Source organism: Schistocerca nitens, chromosome 2 (genome assembly GCF_023898315.1).
Source record: "Schistocerca nitens isolate TAMUIC-IGC-003100 chromosome 2, iqSchNite1.1, whole genome shotgun sequence".
In the NCBI taxonomy this organism is placed as follows: Eukaryota; Metazoa; Arthropoda; class Insecta; order Orthoptera; family Acrididae; genus Schistocerca; species Schistocerca nitens.
The window spans coordinates 539654692-539682181 of NC_064615.1; positions in this window are offsets into that span (position 1 = coordinate 539654692).

The window sequence follows — 27490 nt, forward strand, 5'->3', positions numbered from 1 at the left end:
AGAGGCTTCTCTCTGCCGTACGCCACCATCTGTATCTGTGTTTACAGCGACTGTCAATGTGCACCTACTAAGCAAACACTATCCAGCTTGATGGGTGCCCTGACGTAGCTCATAGCGTGCTTGTCCGTTGATCGGAATGCCATCTTCCGTGCAGAACACGGACGTAACAGTATCTGTTGACAGTTTGTACAATTGTATTGTGAATTAGACACAGGACGGGGAAATAGCCGCTTGTTGCTTTAATTTTAGGCACTGAAGAGCAAAAAAAACTGGTTCACCTGCATAATACCGTGGGAGGCCCTTGCGAGCACGCAGAAGTGCCGCATCACGATGTGACATGGACACGACTAATGTCTGAAGTAGTGCTGGAGGGAACTGACACCACGAATCCTGCAGAGCTGTCCATAAATCCGTAAGTGTACAAGGGGTGGAGATCTCGTCTGAACAGCACGTTGCCAGACATCCCAGATATGCTCAATATTGTTTATGTCTGTGGAGTTTTGTGGCCATTGGAAGTGTTCAAACTCAGAAGATCGTTCCTGGAGCGACTCTGTAGCAACTCTGGACGTTTGGGGTGTCACTTTCTCCTGCTGGAATTCCCCAAGTCTGTTGGAATGAATAATGGACATGAATGGATGCAGGTCGTCAGACAGGATGCTTGCGTACGTTTCACCTATCAGAGTGGTATCTAGACGTGTCAGGTAATTCCACTCTTGTTATACCATTTTCTGCTGCTGTTGATATTACCCCATACTCATCTGACCAGAAATACTGGTCTTATTTCCATTTCACTTCGCTGACCCCCAGTATAAGTAGCTGAGCCTTTGCATTTCTCCACGTGCACACGCCCCACACCATTACAGAGCCTCCACCAGCTTGATCAGTCCCCTGCTGACATGCAAGATGCTTGGATTCATAGGGTTGTCTCCATACCAGTACACGTCCATCGGCTCGATACAATTTGAAACGAGACTCGTCCGACCAGGCAACATGTTTCCATTCATCAACAGCCCAATGTCGATGTTGACGGGCCCAGGCGAGGCGTAAGACTTTGTTCAAAGTGGTTCAAATGGCTCTGCGCACTATGGGACTTAACATCTGAGGTCATCGGTACCCTAGAACTTAGAACTACGTAAACCTAACTAACCAAAGGACATCACGCAGACCCAAGCCCGAAGCAGGATTCGAACCTGCGACTGTAGCAGTCGCGCGGTTCCGGACTGAAGCGCCTAGAACCGATCGGCCACAGTGGCCGGTCGTAAAAGTTTGTGTCATCAATGGTACAAGAGTGGGCCTATGGCTCCAAAAGTCCACATCGATGATGTTTCATTGAATGGTTTGCTCGCTGACACTTTCTGATGGCCCAACAATGATATCTGCAACAATTTACCGAAGGGTTGCACTTCTGCCACGCTGAACGATTCTCTAGGAGATGTGATGCTTTACCAGATTCCTTATATTCACGGTCCTATTGCCACCACAGAGATTCTGTGTCCCATCGCTCGTGCGCTGACTATAACACCACCTTCAGACTCACCTACATCTTGATAAATTGGCATATGGCAGCAGTACGTCACACACTTGTCTTTTATAGGTGTTGCCGACCGCAGCGCCGTATTCTGCCTGTTTACGTATCTCTCCATTTGAATACGCATGCCTTTTCCAGCTTCTTTGCCACTTCAGTGTATTTTATTAAGAGGAATAATTGTTGGGAAAAATATCGAAAAGCTCTCTAATGATTTGTTTCAGATTTATACTTTTTACTTTAACAGAAGGCAAATAAGATACATATTTTATCTCTAAAACTTCCTGACCAAATTAGTTCAAATTTTTACATGATACACTAATAAACATTCAGACGGACATGGATATATACTTTTGTAATCGAGAATCTAAAGATTTTCTGTTAAAACTGGGTGCGAGAAGGAAATGTGTTGTGCTGTACTGTGTTGTGAGAATGAGCTCTTTCGTTTTCTTGCAGTCAGTTTTACCTGTGAATGCTGGACATGTAAGCCATTAGAAAGATCTTTCCTCCCACATGTATCATCTTCCTTACACAAAATGTTGAACAAAGCAATTGACATAACAATGTGCTGTTTTTTTTCTCTTGCCATCCTTTTTACTGGAAATAAAAAAAGTTAAATTTAGGGGTGACCGGCTTATGACTAGAATAACGCTTTATCTACGCTGGTACCGGTCCATTAATTTCTAAACTTCAAACAGTGGCAAAATTTTTAAGTTGTAGCTTACGCTAATTCTCAAAAGTTGCTAATTTAACATTTTACAGTCGACAAAATAGGTTTTCCTCAATAACATATAAAGTAATGAAACAATTCCAAAACGGCCTTTCGGACGATGTTACCATCTTAAAACGTTACTCACACTGTAAAGTTTAAGTTTGTAATATTCATTGCACAGGCCTTACATTGATGAAAAAGTAAACATTTCGTAAAATATTTGATTAACTTAACTGAAACAGAGATCTGAATTGGATCTAAAAAAAAAATTTTGTTGTGTGTACATCTGTTACTTTGATTCTCTCTGCCGGTGAGCGGCACGTCACGGCTGTTGTGCGTGATCCGGTGTACGGTCTTGGGAAAGCTCACTGCCAACATGTGGCGAGACAAATACAGTAACTCCATAGCGTGTAGCAAGCTGTAGTTTATTCCCCACACTTTACTTATATTACGCTAGATAACACATCAAGGGTCTGTCATATTAAAATAAATTTTGACTTTCTTGGTAAGGTCAGTGGTCAAATCACGTTTCTCCATGAAGAGATCCGAATAAAATAGAGATTATATCATTGATACTCAAATCAGTAGAAGCTGTCTCATTTGAATAATGGCGAAAACAAAACCAGGTATAAGCAGGTTAGCGTATTTGATGCTATTTGTCACGAATTCCGCATCACATGAAAGCGACGTAGATAAAATTAAGGTTACCTGTTTTTGAGTGGCAGGTACGGTAGATACAGATTTAACACGAAGGTACCAACACCTCTGGCATGTGCTACCGTTTCCTGAGTGTATAGAGTGTTCTAGAGCACTTGCTGTTGGTGTCTTTGTTCACGACACACACACGATAGATTACCGTCTTTATCTGGAGAAATACAGCTAAATATACAGGTATGTTTAGTTTCGAAAATTATTTGTTTCTTCTTTCTGTGACGTATAATATAAATCTAATTTTGATGTAATAATATTGTTGGATGTGCAAATGAAATCGAAAATCCTGTTTGTGTGAAAACGTATCATTACCTGTTTGTGTGCCTTTGTATGCGCCTACAAGAGACGAAAGTGGTTGGAGTGAAAGCAATTATTTCCTTGATCAGGATACTTCATTGGACAATTCTGTTAATTATTTACGTATATATCCTTTAATTTATTACAACTGTCCAATAATTCGCTGGAACGTCCGGCTTCAACAATGTTTTGTTGATTATATTTCACTTTTATTGCAATGCGGAAATTCTAACAAAGTTCTAAGACTGTGAAAACATCATTTTCTTAGCTATGGATTCCCGAGGTTTAAGGCTCCAAGAAATCCAAATGAAAGTGCCAAAGCTCGTTTACTAAATGCAGGGAGGAACTGTGACAGTTCCAGAATTCCCCGTGATATACAAAATGATCTACTAGAATTAAAATCCAGAATAGCAGAGGCACGCTGTATGCGCAGAAAAGACATGCCAAGGAAGAGAGGGGTAGGCCTTCATCCCGTATAGAGTCAGGACTACCACGCAGAAGCATCGGGCTGCAATAAAACCCGTTCCACGTGTCTGTCCGAAATGAAGCGGTAGGTCATAGGCCTCAGGTTTCAGACACAAGTTGAAGATGTAAAACACTTAATTCTGAAGGACAGACAGTATGCACGTGTAGCAAGAGCAGCATCACCTACGTCTGAATAAGATATTAAACTGTTTCCGAGGACCTCACGATCAAATGTACATTGCGTTATACATAATCATTTAAAATGTACGTTAACATGTTATTTTCAGTTTTAATCTTGTAAACATAACACCTTAATTTAAAATAAAACATCTTTTATTAAATTTACTGTTGTAAGTGTTTAATTCGTCAAACGCCGCTTTCCGCGAACCTGTTATCGCAAATACGCGACACATCAAATTATATTTGACTTTTATAACATATCTTAGACTTGATCTTATGTAGTCTATACCACTTCATTACTGCTTAGAAAATATGATTTTGCATTGTTTCTTTCACGCAGAAATTTATTCAGATAATAAGGGGTTAAAAGAATCACTCTTGAATTCCCAATGTTAAGTTGCAGGCTGGTTTCTACATGTAACCACCTGACGCACTGACACGTAAACTTCCTTCACAAGACATGAATGTCCAATTATAGTGACACTTTAACGCCGTATACTAACTCAGGATCTAAAACGTTCCATATTTCCATCACTTTTGGAAGTACTGCGCATTGCTACCAAAAATGAGAATTGTTCCAAGAATTAAATGAAATGTTCAGTTGATCAGAAGAATCGTGCAATAGTTTTGTGTTTAATGAGACAAAGCTTGTTATATTGAACTGACGAAATTTTTTGATGATGATGAGATGTTATTCCATAAATCGAGAACTGCCCTTCTGCTGCGATCCCAGTTAAAGATCCGAACGTAACCTAAGCACACCCTCTTCCATACACGTACAACCGCATGACGATGTCGATCTGGTTAGCGGAATGCAAAGGCAGGGACCATACGACATGTAGGCAGTAATCACATTGTAATCGACAGGGTCATTTCGACTGTGACATTCACGTACTATAAATCGCGCGGAATTACCCTCATTAACGAAGCTTTATTGTTAGTGTACAGTGTAGCTGCTGCGAATGGTTATGATGCAACGAGGGAATTGTGTTCTTATTAAAACTTACATCCAGAAATTAGACATAAGTTGAGCCATAAATAATTTTGTAATAATTTTGTTCGATCTCTTAGAGATAAAATACAACAGGACAACAGGACAACAGACTCATTACGTCTGCAGTAATATCTTCAGCGGATAACTTAACTTCGACAATTGCCAATCAAATGGACGTCATCTTTAGCTGTAAAAGTACACCAGGGATGTCATTGAAGGACTATAACTCAGATATTACGGTACCCAACTTGTTATAATTCAAATGATGTAATCATTTTATAATGTTCCAAAACCGTTCACAGTAATTATGTTGTCAATAAAATTCTACAAGGTATGTGACCGAATGTAATTATGTTGTTTTTAGCGAAGCGCTGTGACATCAAAATTGCTTTATTACACACGTGATAACCCAGAGAGTAGGCCATATATACCAGTAGGCAAGTCTTTCGGCTTTCTTCGTATGTCGTTTACTTTCTAAATCGAGAGCGCATTTCCATGAAAATGCCCTATTCCGAAAGCAGCTCGATTACAATAATAACATCTCTGCTGTTTTGAAATAAAATTGATGGAGTCACAACGAGAAACTCAGTCACACAATTAGTGAATTTCACTGTCATTGTCACTGAAGCTTCCAGTTTGGCACTATTACCTGGCAAACTTCGTAAGCTGCATGTTTCGAGTATCTATGCTTCCCATTCAACCATGCAATTTTGCAGATCCAAATTCAAAAGTCTTTTATCGCAATATTTCAGAATTGTTGCGAACCGAATGTTAACCAGATTGCATTGTTGAATAAGTTGCCGCTCCTGACGCAATAATGCAACAGTTGCCCTTCTTAGCATTGTAACACACGCATCTTTCATAACTGTTTTCGCAGGATGGTATCTGTTACAGACATGCGAATTTCATATATTGTAGTTACACTCCTGGAAATTGAAATAAGAACACCGTGAATTCATTGTCCCAGGAAGGGAAAACTTTATTGACACATTCCTGGGGTCAGATACATCACATGATCACACTGACGGAACCACAGGCACATAGACACAGGCAACAGAGCATGCACAATGTCGGCACTAGTACAGTGTACATCCACCTTTCGCAGCAATGCAGGCTGCTATTCTCCCATGGAGACGATCGTAGAGATGCTGGATGTAGTCCTGTGGAACGGCTTGCCATGCCATTTCCACCTGGCGCCTCAGTTGGACCAGCGTTCGTGCTGGACGTGCAGACCGCGTGAGACGACGCTTCATCCAGTCCCAAACATGCTCAATGGGGGACAGATCCGGAGATCTTGCTGGCCAGGGTAGTTGACTTACACCTTCTAGAGCACGTTGGGTGGCACGGGATACATGCGGACGTGCATTGTCCTGTTGGAACAGCAAGTTCCCTTGCCGGTCTAGGAATGGTAGAACGATGGGTTCGATGACGGTTTGGATGTACCGTGCACTATTCAGTATCCCCTCGACGATCACCAGTGGTGTACGGCCAGTGTAGGAGATCGCTCCCCACACCATGATGCCGGGTGTTGGCCCTGTGTGCCTCGGTCGTATGCAGTCCTGATTGTGGCGCTCACCTGCACGGCGCCAAACACGCATACGACCATCATTGGCACCAAGGCAGAAGCGACTCTCATCGCTGAAGACGACACGTCTCCATTCGTCCCTCCATTCACGCCTGTCGCGACACCACTGGAGGCGGGCTGCACGATGTTGGGGCGTGAGCGGAAGACGGCCTAACGGTGTGCGGGACCGTAGCCCAGCTTCACGGAGACGGTTGCGAATGGTCCTCGCCGATACCCCAGGAGCAACAGTGTCCCTAATTTGCTGGGAAGTGGCGGTGCGGTCCCCTACGGCACTGCGTAGGATGCTACGGTCTTGGCGTGCATCCGTGCGTCGCTGCGGTCCGGTCCCAGGTCGACGGGCACGTGCACCTTCCGCCGACCACTGGCGACAACATCGATGTACTGTGGAGACCTCACGCCCCACGTGTTGAGCAATTCGGCGGTACGTCCACCCGGCCTCCCGCATGCCCACTATACGCCCTCGCTCAAAGTCCGTCAACTGCACATACGGTTCACGTCCACGCTGTCGCGGCATGCTACCAGTGTTAAAGACTGCGATGGAGCTCCGTATGCCACGGCAAACTGGCTGACACTGACGGCGGCGGTGCACAAATGCTGCGCAGCTAGCGCCATTCGACGGCCAACACCGCGGTTCCTGGTGTGTCCGCTGTGCCGTGCGTGTGATCATTGCTTGTACAGCCCTCTCGCAGTGTCCGGAGCAAGTATGGTGGGTCTGACACACCGGTGTCAATGTGTTCTTTTTTCCATTTCCAGGAGTGTATTTAAAACCATGTTGTGGAACACTCCCAAATCCATCTGTTGCCGTGATACCAGAAAAGTAGTTTAACTGGTGTCTTGTATTTTAGAATCACCGTCGTTAAATCTGATTCCTGTTTCTTTGATGTTACAGTCACTAATCGTCAGTCATGATAGTCTGACGGGGACCTCGCATGACTTGTTTTGGATATAATCCTTCTGATACAGACAAACTGCAGTCATTCGCAAATGTTAGAGGACAGGCGACACATCGTCCGTAGGAGTGGAGGTTGGTGTTGACGTAATCAAATAGCAATCTGCAATCGACAGGCACTATCTTTCCATTATTTTGTGAGCGTTACTTAACAAATCTGAAGCCATGTGTATATTATTCGTCAGCCAGTGCTGATACATCAATCTAGCTTGCTTAGCATGTGTTAAAGTAGGTGATAAACACTTCACTCAGACGGGAGTTCACTCTCAAATTGCTGACGGGATATGTAATTGAATGCGTGGCTTGTTAACGTGTATAGATGACATTTTTATTTTGTTTACTTATATATTAGCTTCTCTCATCCTGTACACAAGTAGATAGGGATAGACACTGTAGAACACTAGATTCTTTCCATTCACATCCCAGTGACCTGACACTGAATAGTTATTCTGTGGCGACAAGAGACAGATAGTGCACAATCGCTGACTGTGGTTGTTGTGTACTCTTTGCATTAAAAAGATGTCGACTGCGTGTGTTATAAACTGTAGCGCAAGAAAAACAATACAAATTTTACTCTATGTACCTGGATAAATAGCAGTGCGGATCTAGTGTGGACTTCAACCCTAGAAACAAATATATATGAGTGTACCAAAATGCCGAAGACTCCGACGGCTTTCAGCCAATCCATAGGTAAATACATTCATACTGTAAACATTACTTCGTAAAACATTTAGCTATGAGTGAGTGAGATAGTGCAAAATAACTAACTTCTGTAAAATATCTGGGAGCGTTACACTAAGGCAGGCAGAGTGATATCATTCCTAACTTTTTTTCTATTCTTGATCACGTAGTTGTTATAAACATCCAGTAAAGAACTACACATGAACTACTACTAATGAATGCTAGTTTTAAGTAGCGATTTTTATTTATTTTTAATTTCGTCGAGTTGCATACAAGTCACAATTGAATAGGGCTCTAGTGGCAATCTTAATCGTGAAAAGAGTCAGTTGATGCAATAATTCTTGTCATTATGCTGAAAGCATACGTATTACTCAAAGTAATTGTAAATAGTTCTGAACATTATTAGAATAATTCAATTCGTTGATGGCTAAGTGTGTATGATTTGATTTTGTGTACGTAACGAAGTGTACATACAGCGCGCTACCGTGGGAAGTTTATTGATGTTTGTGCAGTAACTTGAAAAGTAGTTATTTTATTAGTATTAATACATTTCTTTGAACGTTTTCTTCGTTGATCATCGGCGTATGCAGCGTTACGGATTTTGTTGGAACCTCAGAAGAACGTGAATAGATTTGTTTTACTATGTGTAAGTTCCTGTGGCTTTGCTTCGTAACGAAGTGTACATACAGCGCGCTACCGTGAGAAGTTTATTGATGTTTGTGCAGTAACTTGAAAAGTAGTTATTTGATTAGTATTAATACATTTCTTTGAACGTTTTCTTCGTTGATCATCGGCGTATGCAGCGTTACGGATTTTGTTGAAACCTCAGAAGAACGTGAATAGATTTGTTTTATTATGTGTAAGTTCCTGTGGCTTTGCTTCTCACACAAGAAGACCGCGACTTACAATGGGAGGCCACCACGTTTGGAATGCGGATTTACTTCAGACTTCGTAAACTCGTAGTACTCCATTAGGACAACAAAATGTGTAAGCAGTAGCGCGTACTTCTCAAGCGTTATTGAGAAAATCGCAAGATAATTTATCAGGAAGCGGTGGCAGCCGAGTGGGTAGCGTTCAACCCCTGTAATCGCTGGATCGCTGGATCGAGTCCCGTTCGTCAGTTTTTATTTTTTTTATTTTAACACAGTCATTTTCTTTACTATCTATATTACAATTTATATAATGGGGAAAATACGTGTAATCGGATGAACTTTTCTTAAATTTACTATGTTATTTGGCAATCTACAATTTTTTATTACCACGAATACTATAATAGTCATAGCTATCGACTAGTAAACAACCAAACACATAAAGTGATACTGAAAATGTATGCTTGTCCGTGATTTGAGAAAACCCTTACACATGGAAGGAGCCCGAAACTACTTGTTTCCTCCAAGTTTTGACCGGCACAGACGGCTTTCGAAAGATGTACAATTAATCGTCGCTTTCGACATTACGAGTACAATGGCACGATGGTATTTTTCGTAGAAACATGGAAAACATAAAGTTAAACGGCACCAACTGCATTGAATAAATGCTGTTTCCGCGTACGCAAGGTCTTTTGAGGTTTTCCGTGGAAAAACAAACTTCGTTAACATTTTCAGAAACCTCTCTTTCAGCCGATAATTTGGAAGCAAACCATGCATAACGCAGCATTTCCTCAAATATCGGCGCTGATAATTGATCATGCAGTATCGAGTGTATTTAAATAACGTCTTCACAACAAGCAATCTATCGTTCTTTCTCGATTAAATACGAACAATTTTGAAGACACGGGCAAGCATACATTTTCAGTATCACTTTATGCGTTTGGTCGTTTACTAGTCGATAGTTATGAGTATTATATTATTTGTGATAATAAAAATTTGTAGACTGTCAAATAACATTGTAAATTTAATATACGTTCATCCGATTACACGTATTTGTCCCATTATATCAATTGTAAAATAATTAGCAAAGAAAATGACTGTATTAGAAATAAAAAAAGTGACGAACGGGACTCGATCCCATGATCCAGCGATAACGGGGCTTGAAAGCTACCCACTCTTTTTTTTTTTCTAAATCTCATTTTGTTCGCTTCTGTTCGTTGCATCTGCTCGGGGCGGACGTCGTTAAACATCCGTTTAAGTTCGTTGGTTGATCGATTAACTCAGTTTTTTTTTATTACCCCCTGACTGAACACGCTAAGGTTCCGTGCCGGATCCACTCAGCTGCCGCCGCTTCATGGCAAAAATAGCCACGCACTGGTACATATTTGACGACCGAAACTATCTTGCGATTTTCTCAATAACGCTTGAGGAGTACGCGCTACTGCTTACACATTTTGTTGTCCTAATGGAGTACTACTAGTGTACAAAGTTTGAAGTAAATCCGCGTTCCGAACGTCGTGGCCTCCCCTTGTTAGTGGTAGCAACAGTGAGGCACTTTTATTACATTTTTTCGTGCAAGACAAATTAATCATCTTGTTAGCTACTTAAAAATAGTACTTTTTCTTTTTTTCACTTTCTCTTCTCTCAACTGCCTTTGTCGAATCAATCGGGAAATTTTACAATGCTGTACAGGATATTTGAAGCTTCCTCATGATGGTCTCCAGATTTAGGAGCTTCCAGTTAAGAAGAAATCCTAACAATCTCAGTCTTCTCCAGGTTTAGCGAGCGCTCTCTCGATTCACACAAAACAGATGTAGTTCATGCAGGCAAATGTACAGAACTGCTTAAAATTCCATGTCACAGTTGTCACTGCGATGTTATATGAGTAGAATCCAACGGTTTCCAACGAGTTACAAAAGGAGTTACAACATGGTCTAGAAATGCAAATAATTTCACCCAAACACAGGGGTAAGGACATTCTAGTTTTGCAAATTGAGAACAACTAACATGAATACTGTGATTGGTTTTAGTTTAGTTTCACAGCACTTACGTCTGTTAGTGACTTCCATATGGGTTGTAAGAGCCATCAGTAGAGACTTTTTGCCGTCAAATAAAATTGTCTTCAACCAGAGGTATGATTTGAACAGTGTAGTAATTTACTAGACATGGTCCTGTTTATATTGGAATGCCTCCCATTCCTGTGAATTGTGAAATGACGTACTCAACCAGTTAAAGGTTTATTTACACTTATGCACTCGTTCTACAATGCACATTCCAACCTTTCAATATTCACATATAAAAATAATTACCAGAGGCAAAAAAGTGAATTTCTTCCAGTTCTAGCTGTCCCGAAAATCAAAAAAACCTCATGCGCTTTTGACTGAAGGCCCATGTATTTAATCCACTCGATAGGAGCAACGAAATACATCTCAAATAACGTTAGAGACTGTCGCACGTCCAGTTGTAGAAATTTTCATCTCTTAAAGTTTTCGCGGAGAAAATGTGCGCTCTTACATTTAACGTTTGCTATACGCAGGCGATTCATAATCTAATTGTCCCTGCGTTCAGGAAAGTACATTTAAGCATCGACATAGCATAGTGGTAAAGTGTTACCCAGAGCGAATTCATTAACATATTGTCTTCACATCCTGGCGGAGTGGTAATAAAACCCCGTCTAGCCAACTTACGTCTGATTTCCAATGGATGTCCACACTTCTTTCAGTTGAATGTTAAGATAGTTGGTTCAGTACCCCATAGGATATTTATTTCTTAGTCTCGTGCTGTTCAAGCTAGCGAAATACTAGTGCTAGCACACTAGCACACTAACGACGAGTTTGTTAACTGTAACCTACTTTCCTTTCTTTTATAGGTTACACCCATTTGGTACTTTATTAACCTTTGCTCATACGGAGGAATCGTGGAGAGGAAATAAATCTTTGTTGATTACACTCACGTACTTCTCTGAGACCTGAGTTAATTTTCTTGTCCTTTAGCGGTTCTCCATTATGTCGCATCTTACGAATCAAACTACGTACCTAGTGCAGTAGCTGAGTTCCTACTATTATCTTACACTAAATGATAAATCTCCCTCTCTCTGATACAGCACAATGACGTTATTGAACTCATGTTTCTGACGTAACGTAGATCTGAAATCGATTCTTGCTTATCAGAACTGTCCCAATCTAAAATGATTGTAACGTCCCAGAATGTTTGTCTTTAAAAGTGGCCACAACTTTAAAATTAATTTCGGCACAGTGATACACACAATCACCAATTTTGGATTCATATGTACATTCATTTAATGCACTCATTGTAAGCACTGTTTGTGAAAAGCAAAATAACCCATCGGTACCGTCTCTCTCTCACGTCACACATTTTGTAGCACTGGAGGCGAGGCATTTCTCAATGATTTGAATTATGCCTTCAGGCAATGTGAGTATAGTCGGCAGAGGAGTGTCATATACCTTGGTCTTGAAATATCCCCAAAGGAAACTCTCGAGTGGCGTAGTATCTGGGATCGCGTTGGCCATGAGATTGTATTATCCCTCCCAGTCTACCAATACGGAAAATATTAATCTAAAGACTCCCAGACACATTTTGTACAATGAGGTGAGGCTCTATCAAGTTCACAAATTATAAGGGCTGCATCTCATGCTATTGGGTTATAGCATAATTGTAAAGTGTATCTGAGTGCACCATATTAGTAACATAACGATTCATGAAAGAAGAATGGGCCAACGACTTTGTTGTACATGTACAGATCACACCTTTGTCTTCGGGCTATATCCCTTTTACATATGCTCCATTAAAAACCTTGGTTTTTCATTATCCCGTACACACATGTACGGCTATTTACATGATGTTGCTTCATTTGAAAACGCTGTTTTCATTCACTTCAATATGGAATAACATATTGCTGACGAATTCTTCTCGCTGTTAATGATTACGTGACTTCAGCTCTTCCAAATCTGCATTTTGTGAGCGTACAGTTCCAACTCTTTTCCGTAGCTTTCTGTGCAGCTTGATCTTTGGTATCTGAAGCTGTGCTTATCTCACTGATCTGGAGTGTGATCGTATGAACGCTGTACGAATGCGTTCCACAGTCTCTGCAGACGCTGAAGATCTGCTGCTTTTCTCCTTTTGTACTACAGCCGTATTTAAAAATCAACCGTGCATTAATGAACTTGAATATGGTGGTGTTCTCCCGTAGGACGTTGGTCGCATTTTTGTTGGAGGCCCAACTACAAACGCACTAATGAAGCCATTTTACTCTTTACACTGGCGCACCCAGAGAGAGTCAGGAAATGCAATACACCATCATGGAAACTTAATGAGTTTGTCAACAAGCTAAAAACAGAATGGCTTTACTTAAGAAGGACTTTGTAAGTGTCCTGTATCAAGTTCTATTATGTACGTACCGATGTGACTATGTTTTACGTCCGTTGAGAAAGTATAATAACGGTTTGAGGAGCGATCGTCAAACTGCTCGAAAGAGCTACAGAACAGCGCCCACGGCCAGTATCTTCCGCGTAGTAATTTGTGACTGACAGCCCCAAGTGGCGTCGGCTGACAAATGGGATGTGCTCCGAGCGCACTACCAATGAAACTGGACAGTCACTGACAGATCGTCGACATCCTCGTCGGCAGTGAGGAGGCCAGTAGTAGCAGTGCAGGGAGGTGTGGGAGCAGCAGCTTTAGTAACTGCGATGCGTTCACTAGTATCACAATTACTCATTTATAGTGAAACAGCAATTGTAACACCAGTGTTCAGTCACACACTCTAAGTGTTCTGATGTAATTAATTCCTCACTTCCTCCTCCTCCTCCTCCTCCTTCTTCTTCTTCTTCTTCTTCTTCTCCTTCTTCTTCCTTGCCTATTTTCGTTTCCCTTCGGTGTTAGCATTTTTTATACGCATTTGGGCACTGTTAGTGTCAGATGGCGGCCGGATGCCCTTCCGAAGGGCACCACTCCCACTGGAACGGAATTTTGTGTACCCCCATCTGCCTGCGTCTAGAATGAATCTCTTGTCCCTGTGCAAGGAAGTTATCTAAATGTTTGCGTAACGCGTATCTGATACGAGGCATGAGTACCAGCCTAATATTTACCCTGCTGCATGTGGGAAAGCACCTAAAAAACTGTCCGACTGGCCGTCCGGTGTGAACGTGCGGTTCTAGGCGCCTCAATTTGGAACCGCGTGACCACTACGGTCGCAGGTTCGAATCCTGCCTCGAGCATGGATGTGTGTGATTTCCTTAGGTTAGTTAGGTTTAAGTACATCTAAGTTCTGGGAGACTGTTGACCATAGATGTTAAGTCCCATAGTGCTCAGAGCCTTTTGAGCTGTCTGACTCACCAGACCTCCCTAATCAGCGTCGCGTGGCCGCTTCCCCGAAACCCGAAAACGGCACATTAAAACGCTTGTTTATACTCGCGCGTTAATAAATTAATTGCTTAACGAAACAGAGAAAATTTTAAAGCTTTGACACAACTGAAGTTCTGGTAAATCAAGTTACAGCATCAGAAGATTCATCGCTTTTACTCTTGCCCATATTGTCACTAGAACTGCTGTCGAAACTGAGAAAATTAATGAGCAACTCATTTTTAATGCTGCCTCACATTCATTCAAATGGCTCTGAGCGCTATGGGACTTAACTTCTGAGGTCATCAGTCCCCTAGAACTTAGAACTACTTAAACCTAACTAACCTAAGGACATCACACACATCCATGCCCGAGGCAGGATTCGAACCTGCGACCGTAGCTGTCGCGCGGTTCCAGACTGTAGCGCCTAGAACCGCTCGTCCACCGCGGCCGGCCATATTCATTCCATTATTTCGTTATTTTACTTTCTTGGTATATTTCGTAACGTTACGCATCTCTGATGATAATGTTTGGTTTGGTATCCGTCCTCAATCACTCGACAGCTCCAGCGCGCAAATTTTGTTGTTATTTACAACATATTCCCTCATTTGAACCCACTAAAGCTGTGTGTTGTTACAATGGCAGTGGCATGGGGCGAGATTCATAAGCCTGAAGCCATGATCTTTAGACAGTTTATTTGCAACTTGAAGCAGTGATTGTGATTCACACTGAGCGCAGAGATTCATTCACTTCCTGCTTATGCTTTACCGTAGATCCACAATGAGGGGACTCCATTCTACCTGATCGTATCCACCACTGGTTCACCAACATACAAGCTGGCGAAATATTTGGCCCATCTCCTCGCACCACATGTGGGACTCTGCGAACATCATCTTCAAAGCTCAGCAGATTTTTATCAGCTGAATTAACCTTTTTGGAGTAGTGAGGGTGACATTATGATCAGTTTCTGTTTGGTGATGAATCTGTTTATGAAAGTGCCTGTCAAAGACTGTTTGGAGCTACGTAGTACCCCATTTCTTTGTAAGCGACGTGGTCGAGCTACATAGGCAGACTCTTGTGTTTTCTTATTATCTGTACAATGGCGTATTACTATCAGATGGATGGCCTTAAAATGTGTAGCCCGTTAGCTCCATCTGTTGCAAAATTCTTCATGGAGAATCTTGAGAATACTACCTTAGGCACGGCGTCATCAAATTCTAGTTGTTTCCTTCGATACGTTGGTTAGACGTTCGTCATTAGGCCCCACGGACGTGGTAAACGTGACGAGTTCCTGAAGCACCTCAATGGCATTTATAGTAAATCTGGTGCACTATGGAGGTAAAAAAGAGAATGCATGGTCCTTTCTCGTCCTCGTCCGCCCTGGTAACAATGTCTGTAGAAGTCCTATCGACACCGACGAGTACTTGCATGCCATCAGCCATCATCACCCAACACTAAAGCGCATTGTGTTATAAACATTGGTGCGTCGTACAAGAACGGAATCAGACGCTGAGAATCTGCCCCGTGAGCTGATCCACCCGCACGAGGTCTCCAGTAACAACGGCTATAATGCCCAACAAATAAATGAAGTGATTTCGAGCAAGAATCACAATAAGACCACCGACCAGAAGCAGGAAAAGAAACGGGATTTCTTGCCGTTCTGTGGCGCTGTGTTGGACAAAATAAGCCGCCTTCTGAAACGACGCAAGATTAAATCGATCTTCAGATCTCCGACAAAAATCCGTCAGTTACTGAGACCAGTAAAGACGCAGCAGGCCGCAGAACACCTGGGATCTAAAATATATCTGGCCATTTTTACTTTTCTCAAACAGTACGCACTGTGGAACAATGCAGAAAGAAGTATGAGAGGTTCTATCGTCGAAATTACCATGAAAAATCTGCCGTAGCTGGGCATCCCTTACAAAACGGGCATCGAATGAAATCTGACGGAACCTCCGTCGTGGCTCACGCTAACAACTTCTGGGACTGTATAATTAATGAAGCAATTGAAATAAAAATCACCGATAATACCACAAATAGAGACGGTGGAACGTAGCTCAGCTACAGCGATCGCGTGGTTCAAGCTGGCGCATCGAACGCCTAGTTAAACTGTGCCCACACATCGCAATGCCGCGATGACTAGTAATGTCATACCCGGTAGCTTATGTCTAGAACGGCGTACCAGCGGCACGCTGGCAGTCATACAACTTGGCAATGGCCAAGGGGTTCTTCGGCGAAAGCTCGTGTAATTTTAATCATTTCACGTGGCTGGAAACCTGAAAAATATTATTCAATCATTTACTATTTATACAGTCACACGACACTGTAATTTTTTTCTCCGTATTTTAGATGTTCACTAATCTCTTTCTGTTCGGAGACAACTTTAGGCACCTTATCAAAAATTGTCGACCTTCACCATTGTCGAATACTAATTAAAATTTTCAACAGTGAATTTTCAGACCAACGCTAAAGCAAGCTTCCATTTGCTGCCAGTTAACATTTTTGCGAAGGTGTTAGGTATGTATTGCTATATCACTAAACTAATGTTTTAACGAGCAGTCAAATACAGCCAGAAAAATATTTTTTAAATCTCGTTTAAAGAAGTTTCGGGTACTAAACTGTAGCAAAACACTCACTCTTTTACACACTATGATTTGCCAAAAATTGCGTTACTCTACGTCATACCTATTATGAAATAAGAGGTGAGTTACGAATTCGATAGATCACGTGGTAGATAAATAAGCCATTGAATCTGCCATAATCTGCCCCTAATTGACTCCTACTTAGAATGAAAGCTACTTTTAATTATTGTAAACTTGTATTTATCGTGTGAGTAACTTGAGAAATCGTGTACAACAGATAAACACGAAACACGGCTATGAAGTCAACATTGCCCACGAAAGCATCTATGAGCGCAACAAGGCGGGGCGTACCGTCAGTATCTGTACTAATAATTAAGCTATAAAACTGTCCTGTCTACCTGTTTCAATACGCTTCTCCAAAACTAGTAGAGGTATTTACATGGGGTTTTCGGAGGTAATTTGAGCATAGCCTGGAGTGCTGTATACCTGTAGTTCATCAGACTCGGATAAGGAGGAAAAAGACATCGTCATTTAAAGTTTTACTAAAACCATCTTGCGTGTCTGTTGGAACACTCTCATCTCCAAGACTACTAGACGAATTTTCGTGGGGTGTTCACAGGTTCAAAAATGGTTCAAATGGCTATGAGCACTATGGGACTTAACAGCTGAGGTCATCAGTCCCATCGAACTTAGAACTACTTAAACCTAACTAGCCTAAGAACAGCACACACATCCATTCCCGAGGCAGGATTCGAACCTGCGACCGTAGCGTTCTCGGGGTTCCAGACTGAAGCGCCTAGAACCGCTCGGCCACACCGGCCGGGTGTTCACAGGTAACTTGAGCTTAGCTTGGGGCACTGTTGGTGGGCAGATTGGTTGATTTAGGGAAGGTACCAAACAGCGAGGTCATCGGTTCCATTGGATTAGGGAGGGATGATCCGACGCGGGTTTGAATCATCGTCCTCCTGAATGCCAGTCCAGTGTGCTAACCACTGCACTACCTCGCTCGGTAGGCACCGTATAGGCTTTATTTCATCAGAATCGGACCCTGAAAAAAAAATCATAACGAACAGTTTCACCCATACTATATTATAAATGCAAAAGCTACTCTTGTCTGTTACGTTTTCGCGACAAACCCGCTGAATCGATTTCGGTACCGAGCGAGGTGGATCAGCGGTTAGCTCACTGGCCTCGCATTCGGGACGACGACGGTTCAAAGCAGCGCCCAGCCACCCTGATGTAGGTTTTCCGCGGTTTCCCTAAATAGCTACAGCCAAATGTCGGCATGGTCTTTGGAAGGGCGTGGCCGACTCCCTTCCCCATTCCTCCCTCATCCGATGGAATCGATGACCTCGCTGTTTGGCCGCCTCCTCCGAATCAACCAACAAACCAAACAATTTGGATGACATTTGGTGTGGAAATAGCTTGAATCCTGACGAAAAACATAGGCTGCATAAGAAAGCGTGTACTGAAAGCTGCTTACTGATTTAAAGAATATTATGCGAATTAGGGAAAAATATTTACTCTCTGAAAAAAATGGCTCTGAGCACTATGGGACTTAACATCTATGGTCATCAGTCCCCTAGAACTTAGAACTACTTAAACCTAACTAACCTAAGGACATCACACACATCCATGACCGAGGCAGGATTCGAACCTGCGACCGTAGCGGTCACGTGGTTCCAGACTCTCTGAAAAAACTATTTACTATTTGATTTTTGATCTTTATCATGTCACGTACTTTAATCCTTGCAGACTAACTCATCAAAACCTATAAATGAACCATCTATATACAGAACTGAGTTTGCACAGAACCTTAAAAGCGCGAGTCCTACCATGGCCGCCTCCATTAAGAATGCCAGTACGCTGAGAAACCCAATTACCAAGAGCAGTCATACTTCTCCACCCCGGAGCAGTTTGTACTTGAAGGCAATTCCAGAGAGGCTTCTTCTGGGTAAATATTACATTTCTAGTGAGATACATCACTTTTCAATAAAATCAGTTTAAATCAAGTATTTGATACACTAATACGTAAAAACTTCGTGTTGTTCTTCAAAACAAATACGGATACAACAAAGGTTTCAGTAACAAAAACGGAATATTTTACTGCGGGGAGTGTTTGAATGTTAGCAAACAGTATAGATTTATATTTTGTAATGGTACTCCAGAGTTTTCTCAATTTAAAGATTGACAGTTTTGCGGTTAGCTGACACAGCGATGCACTGGATTGAGCTCCCAGGTGCAATTCCTTCTCTTTCAGACACTCCTGAACAGATGCCTGAATAATTTTCTCTTAACGTTCTCGTCCGTTTTCCTCAGGACCAATCATGTAACTTGTCAATTTGCTCAAATAGTGAGAACAATTTAGAAAAAGAAGTGGAACTGCTGTTGAAAGCAGTCAAGCAGTTTTGGTCTGGTGTGTGTGCGAGGTACTACTCCATCTCTTCTGCTGTCCTGAGATGTCCTTACAATTACATGAGGATGAAAATGCTGCCCACACAGTTACAACCAATAATCCACATGAAAATTACGCAGGACCAATCTCAATTATGAGGAACTAATATTAGTGAGGGACTAGTCTAACGCAGTTTTTTAGAAATTTTCTTGTTAATAAATGCTTAATATTACATTTTATATTTATTTTTGGTAGATATTTATGGACTATTACTTGAGTTATCTTAAGAACCTTGGTGTCCGGCCACTCATATTAGGCTATCTGTTATTTCTCAAGTCACGTTACTCAAAAAGCAGGGTAGTCACTATGAAACGGCCAAATCATAAAACGCCAAAATAGAGCTCCTTCTCTGATCACTTGTCGACAAAACGGAACTCTATTCTTTCTACCCTCCTTTCAACCGAAATTCGAGAACCTTGCCGCTAGTTTGATAAGCTACGTATCAAGCACCTGCTAAACACAACGCCTTATTAAATTTCTACGAGCAACTCGGCTGAAATAGTAATAACCCTCACGTATGTAGTGTTGTAAATCAATAACTCTCCAAACGCACTAAAGTACACAATTCCGTATCGAGCTTCACTTTTTACCGCAAGCAAACAACTAAACTGGAACAGGAAATAATAACAGGGTGTAGCAAAGACCATTTCAAATACACTCCTGAAAATGGAAAAAAGAACACATTGACACCGGTGTGTCAGACCCACCATACTTGCTCCGGACACTGCGAGAGGGCTGTACAAGCAATGATCACACGCACGGCACAGCGGACACACCAGGAACCGCGGTGTTGGCCGTCGAATGGCGCTAGCTGCGCAGCATTTGTGCACCGCCGCCGTCAGTGTCAGCCAGTTTGCCGTGGCATACGGAGCTCCATCGCAGTCTTTAACACTGGTAGCATGCCGCGACAGCGTGGACGTGAACCGTATGTGCAGTTGACGGACTTTGAGCGAGGGCGTATAGTTGGCATGCGGGAGGCCGGGTGGACGTACCGCCGAATTGCTCAACACGTGGGGCGTGAGGTCTCCACAGTACATCGATGTTGTCGCCAGTGGTCGGCGGAAGGTGCACGTGCCCGTCGACCTGGGACCGGACCGCAGCGACGCACGGATGCACGCCAAGACCGTAGGATCCTACGCAGTGCCGTAGGGGACCGCACCACCACTTCCCAGCAAATTAGGGACACTGTTGCTCCTGGGGTATCGGCGAGGACCATTCGCAACCGTCTCCATGAAGCTGGGCTACGGTCCCGCACACCGTTAGGCCGTCTTCCGCTCACGCCCCAACATCGTGCAGCCCGCCTCCAGTGGTGTCGCGACAGGCGTGAATGGAGGGACGAACGCAGACGTGTCGTCTTCAGCGATGAGAGTCGCTTCTGCCTTGGTGCCAATGATGGTCGTATGCGTGTTTGGCGCCGTGCAGGTGAGCGCCACAATCAGGACTGCATACGACCGGGGCACACAGGGCCAACACCCGGCATCATGGTGTGGGGAGCGATCTCCTACACTGGCCGTACACCACTGGTGATCGTCGAGGGGACACTGAATAGTGCACGGTACATCCAAACCGTCATCGAACCCATCGTTCTACCATTCCTAGACCGGCAAGGGAACTTGCTGTTCCAACAGAACAATGCACGTCTGCATGTATCCCGTGCCACCCAACGTGCTCTAGAAGGTGTAAGTCAACTACCCTGGCCAGCAAGGTCTCCGGATCTGTCCCCGATTGAGCATGTTTGGGACTGGATGAAGCGTCGTCTCACGCGGTCTGCACGTCCAGCACGAACGCTGGTCCAACTGAGGCGCCAGGTGGAAATGGCATGGCAAGCCGTTCCACAGGACTACATCCAGCATCTCTACGATCGTCTCCATGGGAGAATAGCAGCCTGCATTGCTGCGAAAGGTGGATATACACTGTACTAGTGCCGACATTGTGCATGCTCTGTTGCCTGTGTCTATGTGCCTGTGGTTCTGTCAGTGTGATCATGTGATGTATCTGACATCAAACAATGTATTTATCTTAATAGTGTTCAAAAGTCATAATATATATATATATATATCAGTTCATGACATCCAGTCTTACAAATTTACTGTCTCTGATGGACACACGTCCAGATCATCCGCTCTCAAAACTCTGCCATCTCTCTCCCCACATCCACCACTGCTGGCGGCACACCTCCAACTGCGCAACGCTACGCGCTGTTAACAGGCAACTGCCCAACACTACAATAGCAAATTCCAACCATGCAAACCAGCCACAGACTGCACACAGCACAGTCAGTAATTTTCATATAGAACGCTACGTGGCGTTACCAACATAAAAACCTAAACAACCTACTTACAATTTCAAATTTACAACCGGTCACACTGTGCAGAATTCATGTATTTCCAAGCTCAGTATAATGCTACGCAACCACTGTCGTTTGCAGTTGTTAAGAGTACTCTTGGAGTAACCATCGTACTGTTCGCAGGCAGTGCACGGGTGTTCTTGATGTAGGCGGCATTGGTTCTATTCGAGGTTGTCCGGTTTTTTGTACAAATGAGTTGGTCATTTTAAACACATGTCATGCCACAAGAACTTTGTTGGTGTAATGCTACCGTTAGCTAAATGTGAGATCTGGCATAACTTCTCAAAGTTTAGAAGAATTCGGTAATGAATGAAAATTCTGTGCCCCCTCTTGCAGGCACGTATGGCGGCATGTTAGATTATCACGAATGTCCTAGTCACTGCACAACATTTATCAGTGGCATTGCGCGTACTTCACAGAGATAACTCCTAAGCGATATTGCACCAGACGAGTAGCCATCGTGTGGGATCTTCGTAGTTTTCTTTTACGTCTCCCTTTAAAGGCGACAAGGTGTAATAACACCTGCTGTATATTTTACAGTTAGCTGAAGGCAAAGCACGACTTTTATGACCGTTCTACCACCGTCTACTTGTAAGTATGGCGGGAATAACTAAAAGAATGGAGTGAGTGTGTGATTGCACAATCGTGTTGTGCGGCTACTCTTCTGTATTTCGAAAGAACTTTCTTCAGCTCGAACAGTCCACGGGTATACTGCCGGTTCATAGTCTCATAGTACCCGTTGGACACTATGAACCGGCAGTATACCCGTGGACTGTTTGAGCAACAAATACGCCGGGAGAAACTGAAGAATCACAACTTTCTTCTGTTATGATGATTCCACCCGGACGCTACGTTTTCGCTGTCGAATTATATCTGACATGGAATTATAATCGGAACCAAGGATTTTTCCATTCCCCTTTTTGAAAACACATTCGGATTAAGGAACCTAATATTTTCAATACTTCGGTAATTTGCTACCATATACCAAAAATGGCGAAACAGTGCCAAAGTATGGATCATTGTTTATTATGACATAAATATAACGTCACTGAGAAACACATTAGTTGGCACTGTTTAGTTTCTAGCACTCGTATTCTTTGAGTAGAAGCATTTAAATGGTCGAAGTATTAAGGCGTGTGCGTTTCCTCTTACCGAATGTATTTCCATTACATGTTTAGTTTTATTTATAAATCCGTGAAACACAAAATACTTCTAAAACAAACTTCAATGAACCAAAATCAACACGGTACAGTTTTTTGGCGAAACCAGCACAAAAAATTCGTACACTTAATTAAAAAGCATGTTTTTGGGAACTTAAAGAAGAAACTGACGACAGTAGTACAATTACAAAATGTAAAATAAGACCCGTGCAATGGCCTCATGTTGAAGCTATCGGTCGAAAATTATTAACGGCTCCGTTCAGGAAAGAGTGATTAAGAATGAATGGTTGCTGTTCTTATCTTCAGTAAAAAGCCACTCTGAATTCAGGAGGATTTCAAATAATCTTACGGCAAACAACTATGCCAAATATGAGAGTTATCGACAGACTTTGAAAACTCATTTAGAATTGCAGCGATGGAATGTGCTGCTTCACTACCTCCGCAATGTTCTTCCTTTGCGAGGAAACACACACCTTGCTTATGCTCAGGATCCCAATAAGCAACAACGTTGGCTATGCTGTTGTGATAGACATGAGGCCGGTTTCATCGTGGATGACTGGGATGGTGAGCTGTTACAGTGTAACGTGTCTTTTGCCTCAGCACACGTCGTTGACATACAAAAGTGGCACGTGAGGCTCCATAATTTCCTCTCAAACTATTCATGGTAATGCATGCGTCGTCTCGCAGTACATTGTCAGCACTGAGGCAAGTGAACAGTTACAAAAGCCGCCGTTAGAGAAATACTTCCTTCTCCATCTCCCCTTTAGCCAAAATGCTGATCATCATCCTTGTTTGCAACTTGGGTACATCGCTTCCTTTACGCTATTAGGATAGACGCTGAAATGGATACAGACAGCCTTTCAGATACCTTGTATGGCATCACACTTCTTACACTTGTAGACATAGATCTTGAGCAATAATGACAGCTGTAATACTGTCATTCAAAAGCGTTGGACAAGCTGGTGCGATGATAAGACCAAGAACTGACATACGGAAGAGATAATTTTGAATGCCCCAGAAGCCATTCTGATTTATGTTTTCCTTGCTTTCCATAAATAACGTCAGCTATATCTGCCAGAAGATTACGCCCGATTTCTTTCATAATGCTTTTCCAGCTGGGGTTTCCGACCGCACCCATTGTCATTGACAACGAAGGTGTAAGAATTTTAAACCTCCGGCAACTGAATTAAATTCACCGCAAACGGGGGTGTAATCAATGAAATGCAGCAATTTGAAATCATATCAGTGAAATCCAGCTCAGAAAAGCTGAACTTGAAACTCAATGAATATTTGGCAACAGGTGAAAATTTGTTCTAGGCCAGTGCTCGAACCCAAATGCACCACAAATAATTAGAACACTCGAGAATTTCTTGAGAAGGGGCCCAAAGATTCGACAGCACCTGTGTGTCTTTTACACTTTTCCAGACAAATAACTACAAATTCTCCAATGCAGACTTAGCACCACCAGTATAATAGACATAACTGAAGAGTGCGTTTTACGCTTGAAACAGATATTTATGCAGGGTGACCCAAAAATACCAATAACGCTTAGTATGTTGTGAAGTGAGGCACAGTGATCGATTTTCAAGAAGGAATCGATATACCGCAACTCACGGCTTGGGTACTGGAGAGCGTGTAGTCTGCGATGGGTGTGCATTCCACATTACATCAATAAACACAACATGAAAAAAAAAAAATGGTTCAAATGGCTCTGAGCACTATGGGACTCAACTGCTGAGGTCATTAGTCCCCTAGAACTTAGAACTAGTTAAACCTAACTAACCTAAGGACATCACAAACATCCATGCCCGAGGCAGGATTCGAACCTGCGACCGTAGCGGTCTTGCGGTTCTAGACTGCAGCGCCTTTAACCGCACGGCCACTTCGGCCGGCAAACCCAACATGAGAATCACGTCACGCTGTCTACACTACAAACCGGCTTCGGACTGCGGACCTTCTACATCAATGAAGAACCTACGTAGACGGTGATGAGCATAACACACATTAGCCAATACGTCAAGTATTTCAATAGCACCGTGGACTCGAGCAATAATTTCCTCCGCTGACGTTGTAGGTGTGCCATACATTGTACTCTTCGTCCGACACCACCAAAAGCAGTCGACAGCTGCAAGTTCTGCGACCATGTTGGCTATCGAACTGGTCCACCCCTACTAAACTATCGAATGGAATATATGACGTTGAGGAGACTCTGCACGTCGACATAAAAATGTGCTCGAGCTCCGTCGAGTTGCAGTCATTTGTCCATCCAAACATTCAGTGGCACTACATCCAATAGGATAAGAGAAATATCTCTGATAAATCTGAGATAGATCAAACATGTTGGTCTGTTTTTGTCTTCGACACTCTTCAGTGTCCAAGACGTGCGCTTCTGTATATAAGTTCCTTCTTGAAACCAGGTCAGTTGGACTTCCCGCACAACATACTAAGTATTGTCGGTGTTTTTTGGGACCCTGCTTATTTGGTGTAAAACATTTGACTCAAACATCTAGAAGGGGGGGGGGGGATAAGGGAGGTGGGAGTAGATGCCTTTTTGTATAGGTTATGACCTGAGAGGCAGTAGAGCATATGCACTCTGCTGCATGTGTGTGCAGTGTGTGTTGACTACAAGCCAACCATCTGCTCCACATGAAAGGGGTTTGGGTTATAACATTATGTGCCTACGCATGTTCGCTATCAATTAACAACTTTGGTGTACTACGCACTACAGAACAGGAAAAGCCAAAGGCAATTTGAACAACCTACAACGGAGGGCCCTTAATCTTGACCACTTTTGTAAAGCTAATTAACACACTTTCGTGAATAATTTAAGGAATCCCAACTTTCGGAATTCTCTTTTTAAAATATTGACTCACCTTGTATGCATTTTTATAACAGATTTTACAAACGAATCTTTAAGAACATTTACTTTAAAGCTAACCGCAAAATGAATTGTTTCTTGTTAGTTATCATCATATTTCTTTACTTTTGAAACCAGAAGGTAAGCAAGTCATTTTAAAAGTCCACAAAACTTTAAAATGAATTAGTTCACTCACTTGGGGGCTTTCACAAAGCTACACTTACTTCCTCCCTCGACTGCACCAAAATCCACAATAATTTTAGATGATCTGTTTCACACAATTTGGAACTAATTTAATCAGATAATTGTTTTCCTTTTTTTATGTGTAATCATTGCTCACAATCTAGATACTTGGAAGTCATAGTTCAAAAGGAGAGGATCCTGATAGGTGTTATCATAGGGAAGAAATCAAGGTATGTACATAAATTTCGGTATGAGTTACCTTTTATTTGCACATAATAAATGTGCTGATCCATCACTTTACCAATCTATTATTCCTCCTCTCTGTTACAGTGATTGAGCAATTTTGTTGGCGAGTACATGATGGCAGATGGACTTGCTGTTGGAATCGAAATGCTCTGTTATTTTCACTTTACCAATCTATTACTCCTCCTCTCTGTTACAGTGATTGAGCAATTTTGGTGGCGTGTACATGATGCCAGATGGACTTGCCGTTGGAATCGAAATGCTGTGTTACTCTCTTCATGTCGACGGTCATCAGGTTTTATAATCCTTTCAGGCGACAGAGCATTATTTTAAATCCATTTATCCACCCGAGTCTTTGGCGTAATAAATCCTAGCACTAAAAGACTCACTCGGCACCTGCACAATGCACCTTCCAATCACTAGCTGCCAACTGTACTGTAGCTAGTCTCCGACTTACTCTCATGTCCACGTTTTCACTCGCACCAACCGCAATTTGCGCGCGCTAAAAAACTTCCGTTTTAGAGGGGAACCACTTCATCTTTTATCGTAACGTGAACCAAGGGCCCTAAGTGTGGATCAGCGGTTACAAAGTAGCAAGTAAATATTTCTAAGCAATCATTGCGTTTACCCGTATTAAAAAATTGATACAAAACTATTTAACCAAAAATCATCCATTTCTAAATACAATCAAAGCAATTAGGCACTGAAGAGAAAACAGTACAACATATGAAAGAACAGATATTAAAGAAAATACACTTTATTTATAAATAATTAGAATAAAAATAATATCTTACTATAGTGTTACACATTCCCCATGTTTCATTGAGATTTTCCCTTTAGGGATGCTACAAGGAAACATCTGTAACACCTAAGTGGTGTTGTCAAAAAGAAAAAAAAAAATTCCATCCAACTTCAATTGGCTAAAAGAAAAGAAACAAGTTACAGGCATACAGTAAATACACTAAGGAAAATCACACATTTCTTCGAAAACATTTTTCAGAAAGAAGCATCTGTACATCATTTACCTTAAGAATAACAGGTTTATCGTAACGCAGGAAATCATTACACATCACTGTCTTGCTACAGAGAACAAGTCATTTTTTCATTATTTTAAAGAGACCAAAAAATCCATCATTAAACAGGACGTCATTAAACATTTTCATTTCATACACATATTATCTAAATAACGAACAGTATACAAAACAATCTTCACATGAGTAAAACAGGTATAACATTTTATAGAAAAACAACTGTACATATACCAAAATACAAAATATCTTTTCCTTTACAGAAAACTGTGGTATTCAAGGGATCAGCTTATATCTACCTATATACAC